General features: G+C 49.1%; 1 long non-coding RNA gene across 27 annotated transcripts in view; it reads left to right on the top strand.

Annotated features, from left to right (window-relative positions):
* The window catches only part of LOC123613430 (uncharacterized), a 463022-nt gene that overhangs the window by 94006 nt on the left and 355027 nt on the right, over nt 1–13989 (top strand). The gene's annotated exons all lie outside the window — the stretch shown is intronic.

Genomic DNA, 13989 nt, shown 5'->3' with positions numbered 1-13989 from the left:
TTCCAGGCGGTGTCAGGGAGGCCCACACAGCCCTGAGTCAGCCCGCCGCGGAGCATCGCGTGCCCCAGAGGCTGGAGCTTGAAAGGCAACTTTACGCGTCTCCAAACATACTCTTCCATTTTCCCAAATCGCTACTCTCCGCCCCGTTTTGGGCTCCCTTTACTCTCCATTCATCGGATGGAAATGGTCAAAAAATTCCCCCCAAACCCTAAAAACAGAACCCGAGGGAATTCTCTCCATCTATTCTCCTTTCGTATTCGAGCTCCCTCCCCAAGCATGGCCGGGGCTGGCTTGCCCCCAGCTGCTTTCCCCCACGGCCCGCAGAAGCAGGGAGAAAGTTGGGCGCCGCTCGGAGCGCCTCTTCCCCCGCTGTGTGTGTACGTGTGAACGCTCACGTCTCCCCGGCGCCGGGGCCGGGGACAGGAACTGCTCCGGGCATCGTCAGTCCGACGGCGCTGCTCTGGGGGCTCGCGGGGCTGCGGGAGGGCGGGGACGCGAGCGCCGCGCCACTCACCCCGGGTTGACGCGCCCTCGCCCCTCCCCCGCCGCCTCCACCCTGCTTCTGGAGAACAGGTGAGCCCGGGTACCAGCTCCCACCCCCCACCCCCGCCCCGCTCCCGGCCCGCGCCCTCTGCGGTAATGAGCCAGGGAGGTTTCATCACCCACTGTCCGCGGCGGCGCGGCCCCGGGTCTCCGCGGCGGGGCGCTCTGCGCGCCTCGTTGGGGCCGCCATGTGACACAGTTGGGGGAGGGGGTGCGGAGACGCTCGAGCCGGGTCATCCTCCGGCCGCCGCTCGGCCTCCAGAGCTCCCCTCCCAGGGTCCCGGCTGCACGCGGGCGTTAGAAGGCCGAGGCTGGGGGCCAGGGTGGGCGCTGCTGCCTACTGCGGCCCCTCGCGTCCAGCGGCTCTGAGGTAGGAGGAATGAGAGGAGGGATTGGGGAAGGCGCCATCGAGTGGGCTCTCCCCAGGGTTACAGCGCCTGGGAGCCACTGTCCACCCTCCCCACCTGATTTCAGAGCCCCAGGAAATGGTCTCTTTGAAGGTCCGAGTCTGCAATGGTGGTAAGAAGCCGAGCACTCATACTCATGCCCATGAGTCTGGTAACAGTTACCTCTTGTACCCTCAGATCTTTAGTGGAAGGAGGTGGGGTGCAAGTATATTAAAATGGGTGGTTTGCGTTTCCCACCCTGCTTTTGTTTGCATAATTAACTTCATTAGTTTATGAAACACCATCTCCTGTAGATCCTTGAAAGACAAAACATAACAAAAACCCGGTAGCATTCTAACCTCCCACAAACTCCATAAGCCTCTGAATTTCCTGGGTAGCCTTTCTTTTCTTGGAGAGCCTCTTTTGTAGGTGAGAACAGGAGCAAAATGGGCATTAAAAAGGGCGTCTGAGCTCTCGGTTCTTTGAGCAACAGAAATAGGAGAGGTCCAGGGGACAGGAGCAAGACCACCTTTGCTGGCTGCAGACACTGAGTCTACTCTGGGTTCCTGCTTCCCAGAGCTAGGGCTCAGCCTTTTGCCACCATGAGGCCCTGGAGCTCCCTCAGAGGATCTGCATAATTTAAATATGGTTTTTAATTAATTTTAATTAATTAATTAATTAATGGAGGTACTGGGGATTGAACCCAGGACCTCATGCATGCTAAGCATATGCTCTACCACTGAGCTACACCCTCACCCCCAGGGCCTGCATAATTTAAAAGTTCACCTTCTTGGAAATGTTGGCTCCAGCCTCACAGAGACATTTTTGTCTCCCTCTTGAGCCATGTGCCCCTTTAGAACCAAAAGAAAAGCAGTCACTAGATTGGAGGTGTGGCTTGTACAGGTACTAGTTCCTAAAGATTTTTTATCTCCAGGCCACTTGGCCAGGGCCTAACATCCAGAGAATAATGTGCCTTCTAGTCAGTCCCATCAGGGCTGAGCAAATTCTGCAGAATCAGTAGGCAGTTTGCTGGCATTACCAGTCTAGGCCACAGGCCTGGGCTGGGAGTAGGGAGGGGAGCTCAGACTGGTGACTGTGTTGTGATCTTGCCTTATTCTTCTAGCTCTACAGCTCAGGCCCGGTTTGGCAGACTGTGACTGGTGAGAGCAGGGGATGAGGAAGGGGCAGTAATAATAATAGTAACAATGATTATTATTATAAAGCAGGTGTGAATTGAGAACAGACAGCATGCCCCGCATCATGCTTGTAGCTTTGGTGTCTCTACATGGGGATTGAGAATTGAGTGAAGTAAGACTGGCCCAGCTGGTGTTGCCCTGAAACTCAGCAGAGAGGGAGTCTTGGCTGGATGGGCCCTCCTTCTCCGTTTTAAGACCCTACGGGCAGCTGAAAGGATGAGGCACCTTGTGATACCCGTGCTTCTGTGGCTGATGCATAGAACCCATGTTTTCCTCTCCAACTCCAGTTCACCAGTTAAATCCAAACAGTGAGAAGGTTTGGGGGAGGAGAGAATTTGGATTAGACTTTGAGAGGGGAGAGGATGCTGACAAGAAAAGCTAAGGAACAGGAGGGAGATAAGTTCCAGCAGGGGTAAATGAATGGAGGGGTTACGGTGGGTTTTGTATCAGGAGTAAGAGTTGCCCCGTTTGGTATTCAAGTGGAAGATAAAGCTGGTAAGGGCATCTGGGGCCTCATGGTGGGGCCTTTGTGGCAAATCTGTGCTCACCAGAGAAGGTCTCGTTTTCTCATCCTGACGGTGTTTAAGGATGAAACTCTAGGACGCTCTGAGGCTAGATTCCCTTTTGGAGTTGGGAGAACATCAGGGCCCCAGTGCTGAAACTGTGAAGGAGGATATGGATGAGAGGAATGGGAAGGAATCAGCTGGAATCTTGATGTGGGTTGCCACCATCCCCAGAGAGGTGTTCTTGGTCAGCTGTGAGCAGGTGGGGCCTTGGAGGATGGGAAGTTGTTGGGTGAGGAGGCAGTGGCCTGTAGGTTGAGACTTGCTGTCTAGTCCAGGCTTTCTGTAAGTTCCAGAGCCAGTGTGGAAAACGTGGCTTCCACGTGGGGAGCTCCTCCTACTGCAAGCCCCACCCCCTTGGGGCCGACTGTCTGGGCTGATGGCACCACCTTATGGTCAGAGAGGAAACTGTCTGACCGAAGAGTGGACTCTTATCTCTCCCTGACTCAAGGGCCTGGGGCACTAGTATTGGGTCTTCCCTCTTCTCAATTTCCCTAGCAAATCAGTTAATGCTGATTTAGGCAATCTCCCTCTGGCAACAACATGCTTTACTTGCACCATCAAGGACATCTCTTCCAAACCTTGTGCTTTTCCTCCCTCATTCTTTGCTGTCTTCCTATATGAGCCCCAAATCTGCCTTCATCATGGCCCCTTTGTGTGCCTCTATGAGGGCAATGTAAAAAGGTATCCAAGTGATGCTGGACAGGCAAAATCACAATAAATTCCTGCTACCAACCTCCAAAATTCTTCTGAGTAGAGATCTCTCCTTAGAAAGCCTCCGTCTTTCCCCTTATCTTTTTTCATTAAACCAGTTGTTCATTAAATAGAATTGAGGAGCGAGGAGACCATGTCTTCCGTATCTGAGTTTGCTTATCGGCACTGCAAAAAAATCGCCTTCTCCTGATTTTCACCGTAGAAGTGCAAGGTGTCGGCAATGTTATGAGTTAAAAAGGCTTGTGTGGGGCTGGTCTGGAAACCTCGCCATCATTTACGATATTGTTTATTGGAGGGAAGAATATTCTGAGTTCCCAAAACAACTGATTCCCAAAGGTTTGTAACACACAATGTTTGTGAATTGGACATTTCCGCTATGACATAGATTAATAGTCAAACTGTAGTCATGGATTGACTGGAAACACAAAAGATTAAATAGAATTAAAAAAAAAAAACCTGAGAAAATAGAAACACTATCTCCCTCAACAATAAATCCATTTTCTGGGAGGAAGATAAAGCTGTAAACATTGGGAGTCTGATTGTGGTCTGAGTGTTGCTAGCTCTGAAGCCTGAATAGTATTCCAGATGCCTTCTCTGTTTCCCTCCGGTCGGGTCCTGGTTTTTGCTTCCTCACTGTGTGTGGAGACGAGCTCCAAGAGAAAGTGTTCCAGGCCAGGGGCTGCCTGCACTCCGAGGGTAGTGCTGCTGGGGCCCAGAGGTGAGCATCATATGGAGCTCTCCCTCTGACACGGTTTGGTCCAGAAACTGGGTAAAGGAAGAGTCTTTTGTGGGGGCAGTTTTCCAGGGAGTTAGATTTTGAACATCTTCGCAAAATGACCAAATCTATGAATATGATTTAACCATCAGCCTACCATCAGGGTCCATAGGACCCAATTTTAGTTTTTGACTTCTTTTTTTTTCTTGAGCAGTTCTAACTATTTGTAAAGGTTGACATATCATGACTTTGGTTCTTTTTAAAGGAAATCTTCCAAAGATCAAAGGAAACTTACTTTTTAAACAAAAACCGAACAAAACTTTTCATTCTATCTTGAAGGTCCCATTTGGGACCATTGGAACCATTTATAAATCTAAGACCTCATGGGATCTTAGTGATCTTGTTCTTCTTGGATCTTGAAATATTTTCCATTTTATCACTTGAATTATTTCATCGTTATTCATCAGTTACTGTCAATTGTGCTAAAAAATATTAAAGTAATAAGAAAATGAAAGAGTGATGGGAACAACCGCCTAAAAGGATGGTGTGTAGTGAAATAAATCATCCCGATTGCCTCACCCTTCAGTTTCCTTGTTCCATTGCTTAGGGTGTTACATCATCTTTCAAGAAGGTATAAAAGAGGATAGAGGCCACCATCTTTGTAGGTTTATTTTTGTCGCTTTCATTGCGTGTAGTTGAGCATGCAGAATTTTTCATTTCCTGCACAAAACAGAAATGAAAAATTTACAGAGAAGAAAATTGACAAAGGAAAACGTTTTACAGCAGTTAGACCAATCAGAGGAGACAACAGTGATGTTGACTCGAATGATAACGGTAAAATTCATTTTGTAAGCAGAGCCCCAGACTCTGAGTTTTACAATACGATAATCTGGATGAATTTTCTCAAACTCCAGAATCGACGGATAAACAGTGTCTTTCTGAGGACAAAAAGAAGTCTGGTATTCCCATCCAGTTAGTCATTCAACAGGCATGATTTCGTCACCCAATATTTTGCAACAAGAACCTGGACCATCCTGTTTTGCTCAAAGAATGGGGGCCAGTATTCCCTTACCATTTGTGGTGTTTGTTTAGCAAAAGTTCCTTGATCCAGTTTGAAGGGGACGAATGATGAAGTCAGATGTGTTTGCAAAGGTGATGCAAAGAAAATTCTTACTAGTGTTCATAAGTTTAAAGATGAAGATGCTTTACAATTGTGGAGAAAAGAAGATGACCATCTTCTTTCTAACAAAATTATGATCCATCAAAGGTTTCAGAAGTTTTCAGTTTTATGATGCAAGTGCAAGATAAATCAGAAATAACGATACATTAGAACTTATTAGAGATTTATGTGAAGTCTGGAATCAGTATTTGTAAGATGGATCTGCCCCAGGTTCATGTTTGACAGCTGATGAATAGTTAGTTACATGTAGGAAATCTTCCTGATTTTGAGTTTGTATACCTTCTGGTTCAGGAAAATAGGGAACGAAGATTTGCTATGTTTCAATTATTAAATTTTGGAGTAAAAATTTAAAAAAAATACCTGTTTATTATGACTCCTGTGAATTACTCATAAAAATTAAAAGGCTTCATTGGACCAAATGATGACCACCTTTTCCCAGTGTGCTGGGGCTGAGGTTACAGAGGTAAAATACTGAAACAAAAATCAAGTCAACTCCTTCAGGCAAGGGGGAGCTAATCGCCATCCCTTTTCCACCCCACCTTCCTTAGTGCTCACCCTTAAGGACTGATGATTGTTTTAAAGCAGGGTGGTTTGGATGAGAGGCATTGTCGTATAGGCTGTTTATTCTCCCCTTTAGTGGAACTCAGGGCTTCCCAAGTTTCAGTGGGGATATGAATTACTGTCCAGGACACATAGCTTGGATACGGTATTTTAGTGTGTGGTATGCAGGACTTTTCAGGTTCATTTTGACCATTCAAGATTTTTACTTTGTTTGAAGACTTTAGAACCTACCTGTCTTAGTCCGTTGGGCTGCTGTAACAGAATACCATCACCTGGGTGGTTTAAATAACAGATATTTATTTCTTATAGTTCTGGAGGCGGGAAACCTGAGATCAGAGGGCCAGCACAGTCGGGTTCTTGGTGGAGGCCTGCTTGCTTAGAGTGTGCATAAAGAGAGAGAGGGAGAGGAGGGGAGAGAGAGAGAGAGAGAGAGGGAGAGAGAGGGAGAGGGAGGGAGAGGGAGAGACAGAGATTCATTTCACATCCCCTTCTCTTTATATAAGGGCATTAATCCTATCATGAGTGCCCCACCCTTATAACCTGTCTAACCCTAATTACCTCCCTAAGACCCCACCTCCAAATACCATCGCATCGGGGGCTATGCTTTCAACATATGAATTTGGGGAAGATGCAGACATTGTCTATAGCACTAACCCACTCTGACATTCATTCATTCAGTCAGCTCTTGTGTGTGTCTGCAGGCTAGACCTGGTGTTGAGGACCAGACAGCAAGGAAGGGGTGCACCTGGGCACTTGGGTACCTTATTTCAGTGCCAGTCCAGAAGGGAGGACGCATTCATTTTTACAGCACTGTGTGGTTGGAATTACGGTGGAGGTGAGGGCAGGTTCCCCTGGGTACCAGGAATGATTGAGGGACTCCTGAAAGGTGTCAAAGATGAAAATCTTTAGTTTTTACATTCACTTAAAAAACGGAGACTGAAGGATGGTTAGGAGGCATTTAGAGGGTGGAAATGAGGAGAGAGAAGAGTCCCAGGCAGCTGGACTGACATATGCAGAGGCCAGAGGAGGGAGAGCAGGCAGGAGGGAGAGCAGGGGAGCTGGGCGTGGCTGGGATGATGGTGTTTGCGGAGAAGCGGACTCTCAGCTGAGCACTGACTGGAGTTTGACCCCCAGGTCCTGTGTGTCTGTCTTCATCTGCAGAAAATAAGGTACAAAAGTCCTCAACAGTAAAGGCAAGTGTGTTCCTCCCCATTCCAGAAAGTCCTGAGGATGTAGGGCTAGTGAGGGTGCAGCAGACGGATTGGAGATGGAGATCTCCTGGGCGGAAACGCATTGACAAGTCAGGTGACAAATTGGAGATGTGAAGGTGGAGGTGATTTTGAGAAGCATGTGGGGGACAGACTGGCAAGATAACCAACTTTTGCACTTGAGGGGTACGTGGGGAACGTGATGGAAGTTTAAGCCTCTCTTTTACCAGCTCTGCCTTCACCTGCCCCGGGCTCCTCCCCTTCTCTTCCACCCCCTCCCCTCCATCCCAGTCGAAGCCAGCACTACTTCTCTGGTTGCTCCAGCAAAAAACCCCAGGAGTCATCTTTGATACGAAAATGAGTCATTTTCTCCATGCCTTCGTGCCTCTGTATGAAACTTCTCACCAACTCGTGTTGTTTCTAACTCCAAAATACCTGGGGGCTCTGTTCACCTCTCTCCAAGGCCACCATCCACGCCTCAGTCGTCTCCGCCTCGTTCTCCTGGGGAGCTGACCACCTCCTCCCTTGCTTCCACTTTCGCTCACCAATACTCTCTCCAGCCCAGATTGTCTGCACTGCAGCGAGATTGATTAAAAACAAACAAACAACAAACAAAAAACAAAACAACAGCAACAAACCAAGCAACCAACAAAGATAAACTGTAAACCAAGTCCTAGCACTCAGCTGCATCATTCCAGAGGCCCCCTTAGAATCAAATCCACACCAGACCAGAAGGCCCTGGAAGATCTGGCCCTGCTGGTTTTGCGGACCTCACGGGAACCAGTCCCTCCCTCGCTCCCTTCCAGCACCTTCTTTCTCTATAACAACTGGGCCAACCTCTTTCCTGCCTTAGGGCTTAAATGCAGGCTATTCCTGCAAACCAGTGGCCTGCTTCCATTATTACCTGGTTTATTTACTTATTTTCATTGTTTGTTTTCTGTCTTTTTCTTTCTCCCTCCCCACGTGAACTGTGAGTGTCCTGAAGGAGAGGGTACTGTCCAGCCCTGTTCGATGTCCAGTCCCTGGCACCCACGGCAGCCCCTGACTCGCAGCAAATGAAATGTGTGTGTGTGGTTACTGGAAGATGAAATGCCTCCTGGTTTCATTAGCAGAACTGCGACTTTCAGAGGGGAAACCCAGTTTGGGGGAAAGGTGGTGGGTGTGAAGGTTAGTGGGCCATCCAGGTGTGACGTCCAAAGCCCAGCTCGACGGTGTCCTCCCAGTTCTTGTGACATGTCATAGTTCGGCCAAGGCCCTGATGTCATACTGCCTTATGCTGAAATTCTTTATAGGTTAAAAATGCTTTTACATACACTGCCCCTTTAAACCTCTCTACAACCTTGGGAAGGAGTAGAATTATTATTCCCATTTTACAGATAAAAACCTCAAGCTCAGAGATTCTTGTCCAAGGCACATACAGCTGGAAAGGTTCAAGTCCAGATTTGAATGTGGCTATTCAAGTTCCCAGGTCTTTGTATTTTATTCTTGTTCTGGAAGTCATAACCCACGTCTCTGTCCCCACCAGTGAACAATGAGGATTATAGATTGTGTTGCAAAACACTTTCACTTTGATGCTGAATAAAGTGAACGTAGCCTCATGGCCAGGGGAATCCAGTACCCATGTATGTGCATATGCATAGACATAGCTATTTTTTTCTCCTTAAGACCTTAAAACCTTAAGAAAGGCAGAAGAACTAGGAAGAGAGAAAAATGAAAGAGAGAAAAGTAAAAGGAAGTCCTCAGAGGAAAGAAAGGGACAGGAACTAGGGTGAGATTATATCTCAGAGGAAGCCAAAGAATGTTTTTAGACTCTTCTTGGTTTCTGGCAAGGTTACAGACAAAAAGTAGTGGGTAACAAGACAATTTAGGCAGGCAAAATTAAAGCAAGAAGGCTGATAGCGGATAAAAAGAGGAGGAAAGAGCCTCCGGGGAGGGGGAGCCAGAGGGAGAGAGAGGTGGACCAGGAGGGGATGCTCTTCCAGCAGCCGGGGCACATCGTTGTCAGCCACGTGCTGTTCACTGCGGGCCTGCCGATGCTGGGTGTTGAGGCGAGACAAAAAAGAGGAAGGTGTCGGGCCCTTGAAGTTAGTTACTGGTGGCGGAGAGGAAGCAGGGCAAGGAGAGCTGATCTGTGGAACGCGGAGGTGGGAGGCAGCTCGTGGGTGGGTAGGGATTTAGATGGTGTGGCGTTCGCATCTCAGCCTTGATGCTGATGAGCTGTGTGATCCCAGCCAGGTGACTTGGCCTCTCTGTGCTTCAGTCTGCTCACCATAAACCCAAGGATAACACTGTGTACTGCATAGGGTCGTTGTGGGATTAAATGAGATAGCGTGTCAAACGTCTCGCTCAGTGCTTGACACCGAGCAGACACCGAACAGTCACTGTTTTCCCCAGTGATCAAAGCATGAGGTAGTGCCTGTGGCCACTCTCTCTGATCCACCTCCGAGTGTGAACAAGAGCTGTGACCTGCTGCTGCTTTGGACACTGTCAGGTCCTCCGAAGACAGGAAAACAGAGCTGGTGAGCTGCCCCCACCTCCAGCCTTGGCTGATGGTGAGATTGGGGTGGGTTTCATCTAGGGGCAGCTGTGTGGGCAGTAACGGGGAGCATTTTTATTTGCAGGTTACTGTGTGCAGTTACTTAGCACATTGGATTTTTAAAAAAATGCCTTAATGGACTGCTGTAGTAAAAAGAGAAAAAATCTTTCATTCGTTTGTGTGTGTCGTCCAAATGATATTTTTAAAGATTTATTTTTGTGTGTTCACGACGTTCTTGAATAATGTTTCCATAAGGACGGTCAAAGATAAAACACGCGGCGCAGGAAATCTGGCCGTGCGTATTTTGGAGTGTGACTGTCTTGACCAGCCTTGGGCTCCGTTTCCCGAGTTCGGCACTGACTGTGTTTCCTTAGGTGGGCTGGCGTGGGCTGGCTTGCAGGCTGGGCCGCTTTTGAACGCAGGCCAAGCTAATGGTGGTGCCCTCCCTCTGCCAGTGTCAACCCTCCCCCTTTTCCACTGGCAGCTTGGCCCTCTGGCTGCACTAGTGGAAGCCAGACTCTTGTGTCTCAGTCATTTGTTCATGTATTTGACAAATACCTGGCGTGAACACCTTTGCTATGCCACGTGCCGTGCTGGGCTTTGTGGGGTGTAGAACGAGGTGGGCAAGGTATCTGGTCTCATGCAGCAAGTAGAGTAATGAGAAAACCTAGTGTCTAAGGGCCTGTGTCAGGGAGGGGCCCTAGGAAGTCCTCCCTAAATAGGGACCGTTTTGATAAAAACCTGAATGATGTGAAAAAGTCCCTTGTGTGAAGACCAGGGGAGGCTGCCTCCAGCCAGAAGCAGGGTAAGTACAAAGGCCCTGAGGTTGGCATTAAGCTTGGCTTGTTCGAAGAACTGAAAGGCGGTTGGTGTGGCCGAAGGCTAGTGAGTGCCGTGGAAGGTGGCCAGAGATGAATTATTTAAGGCCAATGGCCAGGGCAGGGAGGATGGATGTCTTAGTTAGCTTGGGCTGCTAGAAACAAAATGCCATAGACGGGATGGCTTAAACAACAATGATTTATTCTCTCACAGTTCTGGAGGCTGGGAAGTCTGAGATCAGGGTGCCAGCTTGCTCGGGTTCTGGTGAGGGTTCTCCTCCCGGCTTGTAGACAGCCTTCTTCTTGCTGTGTTTTCACATGGTGGGGGGAGAGAGAGAGAGGGTAAGGTCTCTGGTTTTAATAGGGCATTAATCCCATCATGGGAGGCTTCACCCTCAGGACCTCATCTAACCCAGTTACCTCCCAAAGGTCCCACCTCCAGATACCTTTCTAGCAGGGGTTAGGGCTTCCACATACACATTTTGGGGGACAGAAACATTCAGCCCTTAACAGTGGACTTTATGGTTGAGCACGATGGAAGCCTTGAGTCCTGTGCAATTCTCTTGGACGGGGAGGGAGAGGAGGGCCTTGTGGCAGCAAGAATACTTGGCCAAAGGCTGAGGAGGAGCATGGCTTGTTGGGGTTCCTCTCTTTTTGTCCAGTGTCTCCTCTTCTTTCTGCAGATCTGCATTCTCTGCATCTCTGGGCCATACAGCAGAAGGTGGCCTCCCCTAACTGTAGAGTTTTCACCTCTGCTGCCCAGAGATCAGCCCCATGTGAGCTAGGGTCTCTCTGTTGTAATTCCAAATTCAGAATAGTTCCTGATTCCGGAGGGAGAATCTGATTGGCTCAGATCCTTACTCCGATGCCTCATGGTCAAGAGGGTGGGGCCATGTGATGTGAACTGGGGGATGGGTGCCCACCCTGGGACCCTGTGGGTAGGATGGGGGGAGCAGTTCCCTAAGATGGGACCTCCCTGTAAGCAGGGCACCTGGAGGTACCTGAAGATCTGGAGGGAAATACAGCAGTTGTGAATCTGCCTCTGTTCCCACTCAGCTACGTACGCCCAGCTCTTAGAGTTCCTAGGTCAGTTTTAGACCGGGAAGGGAGATGGTCGTCCCCAGCCACCAAGAGAGGGAGGCATCAGGAGTTCAAGAGCCAGGAGAACCACACAGGAGAGCAGAGAGTAGGCGGGAAGCCTGGCTAGAGGACACTGAGGTCCTTAGTGCCACCGCAGAATAGCCCTGCCATGTGGGCTCTGGGGGGGTGCCTGTCAGGGTTACAGAGCACCCAAGATGTGACTCAGGGGTGTCTGCCTTTTCTCACACTTTTGGCAGTGAGGTCCTCTGGTGACTTTCACTGCCTCAAGGTCACCAGGGTCTGGAGCAACTTCTGGGGATCCAGGTGATGAGGTTGGAGACAAAGGAACATTCCAGGCTCTTCAGAACTCATTGGGGTCTCCATGACCCATCCTGAGGCCACCCTGGAGTCAGCCCAGCCAATCCTGGGCTCCCCTTTCTTGTCCCCCGCTGCTCACGTCTGCTTCCCTCTCTTACACATTATTTTGCACCATTCACTAGCAGTTTCCTTGAGTGTAGACCTGTCCTTTCCAGCAAGTAAACTGGAAGCTCCCGGAAGTCAGGGGCTGCTGTGAGAGTTCCCTTTTCTCTGTGACTCTCACAGTCCTGGACACAGCAAAGGCTCTTGGCAAATATCCGTCCGTTGAATTGAATTGGTTTGTGAGTCCGACCAATTCTCAGTTAACCAAAGACCAAAGCAGGTCTACGGGTTGGTTCCTTATCTACGCAATTAATGTCAGAATCACCAGTCATCAGTCATTTCCTTATTACCTGTGTGACGTTTGCCGTACCTGCGTTCTACCCGTGCAATTATTACGTACTTTCCACTTTTCTTTAAAGTGGCTCATGTTTTTCACTGAGAAAATTTATTTTAGCAGGAAGCTTTATTCCATGACTGCATGTGAAAACCAGTATTCCTTCCTGTAAATAGAAGGTGATGGCAAAAATAGATTAGCTCTTGAATAGAAAGCATGTGTCCATTGCCCTGTGAATCGCCCCCAGGGGTCCAATAATACACACATCACGTTTTGGGGAATTCTGATTTATGTGATGGGGGGAGGATGCTGTCAGGAAAATGCCAACTGGCCCTGGACACACTTCTGGATCTTGGGCGACTTCCCATTCTGTGAACTGTGGGCATGGCAGCCGGGGGCTGCCACTTGCTGTGGACCTCACCGGGGAGGCAGCTTGGGGGACCAGCAAGGGGGACAAAGGAAGGGCTCTGGTGCCTTTCTCTGGTCTTTGGGGGCTCCCTGTCCTCCTGCCCTGTTCCAGGTTCCTCCTGCTGGAGTAGAACTCACTCTTCTTTCCCCATTAGCTGCTGGTCCTGAGACCACCTATGGTGGAGGAGGTGAAGGAGATGGAGGAGGAGGAGATGGATGGGGGTGGGCGAGGAGAAGGAAGAGGAGGAGATTGAAAGAGAGGGAAGAGGTGGGAGGAGGAGTAGGAGGAAGGGATGGAGAAGGAGGAGGGGAAGAGAAGGGGCAGGCTGAGTGAAATGGGAAGGGGAACTGGGCTTGGGAACAAAGGCTGGGCAGTTGGCTTGGAGGAGGAGAGAGCAGGATGAGGGGCTGGAAAATGGAGGGGAAGGGGCTGAGAGGTGTGAAGCGTTGACCATAATACTTTGCAGTGGGAAATCAGTTTTGCCTAAGAACAAGAAGACAGCATGGTGCATATTTGTCTCTTGAGCCTGACCCTGTGGGCTGGGTGAGCAAGCAGAAAAGCAACATTTTGGTTTTTAGTTGCAATGGGTAGCCTTTCTGTAAGATGAAAGATTTTTTTTTTACAGGTAAGTGGAAAGATACAAATGTAAAAGCAATAGGGTTATTTTTAGGGTAAAGGGTCTCTCTTTCATTCCCTCTGTGTTGGATGTTTGGACTTGGCTTAATTACCAGTTTGGATTTCAGCAGGTTAAGAGGTCAAATGACACAGCAGATCATCGATAAACCTCCAGATTCCGAATCGGCTGAGTTCTGGCTCAGTGTAGACAGACTCCCGTCAGGGACCTCCACTACCCCTTTCATACTAGGCAGGTGTCTGTGAAGCATCTCCTCAGAGGCCCTTGGCTAAGCCATTTCCAGCATATTCGGCATCCCCAGAATCTGAAGCTGAATCTAGTGGGGGGCTTTCTGGCAGGTGACCCCCTAGCTTCTCAGGGCACCTCCAGCATTGTCCAGGCTGCTGATGCCTGAAAGCTGCAACCCTTGACCTCTAGACCCCAGGCCTCTGGCTTCTGTGCAGGATATCATCCTGGTTTGGGACAAGTCTTTGTGAGGATTTTGGGAACCAGTGTGCCTGACTGAGGACTGGAGGGGACATTGTAAGCTCCTGGTAAGCATTCTTATTCTGCCTCTAGATCAGGTTACTCAGAGGGTGACCCAGCCTGGTTTGCCACCATATGTATGTGTTTATGTTTCAGTTCTGAATTTATCTTCTTGCTTTATGGTGTCAGACAATTCATTTAACCTCTCACACCTAAGTTGACTGTCT

Source organism: Camelus bactrianus, chromosome 22, assembly GCF_048773025.1.
Source record: "Camelus bactrianus isolate YW-2024 breed Bactrian camel chromosome 22, ASM4877302v1, whole genome shotgun sequence".
NCBI lineage: Eukaryota > Metazoa > Chordata > Mammalia > Artiodactyla > Camelidae > Camelus > Camelus bactrianus.
The sequence above is the reverse complement of the archived record's forward strand: the minus strand, read 5'-3'. Positions and strand labels throughout refer to the sequence as shown.